Genomic DNA, 6,000 nt, shown 5'->3' on the forward strand with positions numbered 1-6,000 from the left:
GAGTGAGAAAGGAGAAAGACAAAATACACACCATTTCATGCTGACCCCCTATAGCATTTGCTGGATACTTTGCTGATTATTCTTCATCAGGCTTCTGATATTCTGAAGAAAAAAAGAAAAGAAAAACCTTCAATTACATGCTTCAGTTACATTCCTACAATGCACAAATACCTGTAAAGAGCCTGTCTATGAAAACAACCAAATGGATCATCCTCTATGGAACTCTTTGCAAAGAAGAGAAAAAAATGGAGCTTGCATTTATCTCCGTGTCATCTTTCAGAAAAAAGATGAACCAAACAGAAAAGGGGCGAATCAGGGACTGATGACTGAGCCTGATCCTTTAATGAACTCGACCTCTCTCTATCTTCTTCCCTGCTCTCCTCTTACTGAAACTGCAGCTCTTTCATCCATCATCTTCACATCTCTGTCTTTTATGCGGGTTTTCTTTGCTCAGGCTTTGCTTTTGTTTCTCTTTATTATCTTATTCTGTCCCCTCTGTCCCTTCCTTGATGTTATCTATTTCATCCCACATGTCTCTGAAGTCTTAAGTGTAATTTTGACATTTATAAACAGCACTCAAGCTACGTATGCTAGTTGCCTATTATGTGGAGTTGGGGGATGGGGTTTGGATTGTATTTTTTGGCACAATTTGTTGCAGCTAAAAGCAAACACCAATCATCTGCTTTACATTTGTGATATACATTTCCTCCCTCCTAATTACAAATGTTTACATTCATAATGAGTGTGTATCACTGCAAATTCTGTGATGATGCTGGGCTGAACTTGACTGAGCATCAATAGGCAGCTGTGATTACTGTATGTTTCTTTCACTGATGATTGTTTGGCCACCTTGATTCTTCTGAGGTTGCCTTTCTCATTTATATTCTGTTTCTAAATGCTATAGTCCCTAATTATTTTCTCTGTCTCTGGGGTGAAATCAGTGGGAGTGAAATAATATCATATGTTATTCTCTGGTGAGGGAGTGAGTGTCACTTAAAGTTTGATGTCTTCTTAATTCAAACAACCTATAATACGCCCTTGCTGTGTAAACTGCTAGGAACAAATTTGAAGAAAACATTCAATTCAAAGTACACAAACATTGACTGAAAATACTGTATGAAGAACATGTTCATATACTTTCCTTAAAGCAATGGTGCCCTCTTCAGTTGCAAAAGGTAAATCACCCTTTCTTATTGGTTGAATCGTTCTCTGTTAAATGAACAGATGGACAGATCACAAACAAAGACATTTTGATTATGATTTTATGTGTTTTTGTCCATAAAATGCATGTCAATGGGGTTAAACACTTTTAAAGGTAATAAAAAGACATAAATTCAGCACATAGGTGATACAAAAACTTGAGTAGTTCAATCCAAATCTTATGAAATTATCAAATTGGTTTGGGGTGAGAAATGGACCAAAACGTAACTCCTTTATAACTGTGAACCTTGCCATTTGCAGCCTCCTAAGCAAGATCATGACTTGATGCCTTGATACTTCAAGCACAACGTGTGTACATGATGGACAGAGCACATGGCCAAACCAGGACAAGAGATACATACTTGAAATATACATACACCTCAATTAAGACTGTCCATACATTAGGGCTGTCAATCGCTTAAAAATTTAAATCCAATGAATTATATGGTGTCCTGATTAATTAATCACGATTTATAACGGTTTATAACCACCATACTTACATTTATGAATACTAAACTTCGCCAACAATAGCAGAACATTAATCAAATAATACTACTTATGAAGAGCCATGTCATTGCTAACAAAAATGAATAAAACATTTTCAAAACAAATTTGAAAGCTGGGAATAATATGAACTCTAACAATCTTGCAGAAATCAGACCAAAAACAAGTCAAGTAGGGACAATTCCAAAATAAAATATAGCTGCAAGCAGCGATGGCGGGCCCAAGCCGGTGGCACCGCCACCCCCGTGCCTTTAGGGGCGCTGGTGGCACCGCCACCCCCGTGCCTTTAGGGTCGCTGTGCACGATGGGCAATAACGTAACCTCGATTTAACTGTCGAGAAGATGTGTGCTGTAGAGCTTGCACTGCAAAAGTGCGCATTGAGGGCACATATCGACCACAAAGTATGCGTGAGCACCCTTCCGATACCTAAAATGAAAAATGAGACACCCTACGGTCTCATGGAGTTAATGGACACATGAAATAAGTACACAAGACTGAAAATTCATATGAAGTGTGCCATTTGGGACAGGGCCTATGACCGTGAACCACAATAGTCACAATTCAAATGTAGAATAAATATTTATGTCAATGGATGTCATAGGTCAATATCTTTTGCAGCACTTAAATGTGTTAATCCAGAAGGCCAGTATTTATCTGGAGGTCTTTGTACAGGTTTATTAATGTAATTATAATTTACGCTTATGTGTTCCTATGATATGCAATGGAAGTACATTTTTATGTTTAACATGGGTGTATTCACAATACATAGCATACAATATAATATTTTAAGATTATTTATCATTATGTTAAGTACATCATTAAAGTTAAGATAGTAAATGTATTTATATATTTTGTAGTAGCTAATATAACAAGCAAGTACACTGTGGGAATTATGAATTATACCAATGGAGTATGGATTGCTTTTATGCTGCCTTTATATGCTTTCTGGAGCTTCAAAGATTAATTTGCAATGTGTTCCACATTCAAACCAAAATATCTGACTGTCTGTTGGTCGGAGCTAATGACTGTAAATTAGAAAGTTGTTCGGCTTGACGAGAACAATATACACGCCGAGTTTTGTAACTGTAGATAGAACTAAGTTATAACACACTTCATGTGTCCTTTTTAGTCATGAATTAATTTCTCGCCACGGCCAAAACGTTAGAGATATCAAAAATCCGTCGGCAATGTAGCATCCTCAATGTCTTGACTTCATGCTGACCGAGTTTGGTGGCTGATTGGATTAATTCTCTAGGAGGAATATATATAATTCCAGAGCATGTGTTTCCAAACAACCCATAATATCCGACTTCCTGTTGGGCTGGCGTAAAACTTAGAGCACCGAAAGTTGTTCGCCCGATGAGATATAGAAGTGTACCGAGTTTCATATTATTACATGCAAGCATGTTTGATATATGGACCAAGTTTTCAGACCCCGTTCAAGGGGGCGCTGTCGAGCCCCCCTGCCACGCCCAGGTACCAGCTTCAGCCCGGCCCCGATGGCCGCGGGTTCTGACCTGTGTGCAAAGTTTCAAGAGTTTTTGAGTACGTTAAGGGCCCCAAAAGTCCCAGAAACCTTGAAAAACAATATCTTAATGCAAATCTTACCCAACAGAGAAATCCCCTCTCCCTCCCCCTCCCCCTCCCCTCCCCTCCCCACACACACACACACACAGAATCGCAGGTCTGTCTGTCAGAGAGAGAAAAATTCAGAGAAATCCACATTCAAACCACAATATCTGACTTTCTGTTGGTCGGAGCTAATGACTGTAAATTAGAAAGTTGTTCAGCTTGACGAGAACAATATACACGCCGAGTTTTGTAACTGTAGATAGAACTAACTAAGTTATAACACACTTCATGTGTCCTTTTTTAGTCCTAAATCAATTTCCTCGCCACGGCCAAACCGTTCGAGATATCAAAAATCCGTCCGGAATGTAGCATCCTCAATGTCTTGACTTCATGCCGACCGAGTTTGGTGGCAATTGGATTCATTCTCTAGGAGAAATATATATAATTCCAGCGCACGTGTTTCCAAACAACCCATAATAGCCGACTTCCTGTTGGGCTGGCGTAAAACTTAGAGCACGAAAGTTGTTCGGCCCGATGAGAGCTACAAGTGTACAGAGTTTCATATTATTACATGCAAGCGTGTTTGATATATGGACAAGTGTTCGAATCCCATTCCAGGGGGCGCTGTCGAGCCCCCTGCCACGCTCGGTACCATCTTCGCCCAGCCCTGATGGCCGCGGGTTCCGACCTGTGTGCAAAGTTTCAAGAGTTTTCGAGCACGTTAAGGGCCCCAAAACCTTGAAAACAAAAATAAAAGCATTTCACTCATCAGCAAAATCAGCCCCCTCCCCCCAGACACAGAGAGACGTAGGGTCAGTGAGAGAGGCAGAGAAAATTCTCCAAAAAATCCACATTCAAACCAAAATATCTGACTTTCTGTTGGTCTGAGCTAATGACTGTAAATTAGAAAGTTGTCCAGCTCGATGAGATCAATATAATTACTGAGTTTTGTGACTGTGGGTCAAAGTATAAAACCAACCCCCTCACTTTTGTCAAAAGGTGGCGCTACTGAGCCCCTGCACCACGCCCGTTTCTGAAACTTTGCACATGTCTACTGGCTAATAAATGTGATGTGTCTGTCGAGTTTCATGCAATTTCAAGTATGCTAAGAGTCTCAAAAGCATCAAAAAGAATATTCGAGTTTGAAGCATTGCCGTGGCAACAGTATCCAAGATATCAATAATCCTTTCCCATGTCTACATCTGCCGTGTGTTTACATTACACACCAAAAGTTTTAAGTAAATCGGGTAAAAATAAGAGGGTGATTTCAAAGCATTTTGAAAGTGACACACGCCCTTCTGCCAGTTGGTGGCGCTTATAACTTTGACTCACAATAGTCACATCCATGCGATCGGCCTGTTACAGCGAACACACTGCTGAAGTTTCATCGAGATCAATTAATGTATGCAGAAGTTATAACACACTTCCTGTTTCTCTTTTCACGCCATCATTTCGCTTCTCGCCACGGCCAAACCGTTCGACATATCAAAATTCCGCCGGCAATTTTTCATCCTCAATGTCTTGACTTCATGCTGACCGAGTTTCGTGGCGATTGGTGGAATTTTCCAGGAGGAGTATTTCAAATTCCATTGCATGCGTTTCCAAAAACCCTAAATAGACAATTTCCTGTTGGGCTGAGGTAAAAAGTAAAAGTATGAAGGATATATGAAACGATGAGATCTATATGTGTACCGAGTTTCATATTATTACATGCAAGCGTGTTTGATTTATGGACCAAGTTTTCGGACCCCGTTCCAGGGGGCGCCGTCGAGCCCCCCTGCCACGCCCCGGTACCAGCTTCAGCCCGGCCCTAATGGCCACGGGTTCTGACCTGTGTGCAAAGTTTCAAGAGTTTTCGAGCACGTTAAGAGCCCCAAAAGTGCCCCAATAGTCGTAAAAATAATAATAATCATAGTCATCCTAACGAAAACAATAGGGCCTTGCCTTTTCAAGGCTTGGGCCCTAATGAAAACATTTTTCCTCCTGCAGACCACAAAATGTACAGAATATATCGACATCACAATTAAATCTCTCTACAAGAAAATAATTAGTGAGGTAGTACTTATAAATAAGTTTGAAGGAAATTTCTTTGATTTTATTCGTGATTAAATATTTATGCTTAACTTCCAAATTAATCTCAATCCAGCCACACCCTGCATCAGACATGCTTGTGTCACGTCTCGGGTTCGTTGCATCATAAACATAAAATATTTAGGTCACTGTTTCAAGTTAAACATAGTTTAATACTCAATCTTTAAACACATCTTGAGATCCCTTAGATCGCATTTGCGCTCCTTCAAGTGTTTTGTTGCTGCTGAAGGTTGTTTTCTTCACCGTATAAAATGTGCGGTTGCTCATACAGCTGAAATTTCACTTTACCCCTCTGTAGTAAACAGGTGGTACTACAAGCTTGCATTTCTCAGGACTCTTCCTTATTATGGTCTGGGGGAAGTGCAATTATTTGCGTACATTTGTTTTAGAGCGTTATTGTTTGTCAAATGAATCGCACGGAATTAACGCGTTAAATCAAAAGCCCTAATATATATATATATATATATATATATATATATATATATATATATATATATATATATATATATATGATTATTTATCAAATTATGTTCGACTCACAGTTTGAGGACTTCCAATGTAGAATTTTTTAAATACTGTAATATAAATCTTTAGAGAGCTGGTGAAGCTGCTTTTAGCCACTATGAACCAAA

This window comes from Xyrauchen texanus, chromosome 12, assembly GCF_025860055.1.
Source record: "Xyrauchen texanus isolate HMW12.3.18 chromosome 12, RBS_HiC_50CHRs, whole genome shotgun sequence".
NCBI classification, from domain to species: Eukaryota; Metazoa; Chordata; class Actinopteri; order Cypriniformes; family Catostomidae; genus Xyrauchen; species Xyrauchen texanus.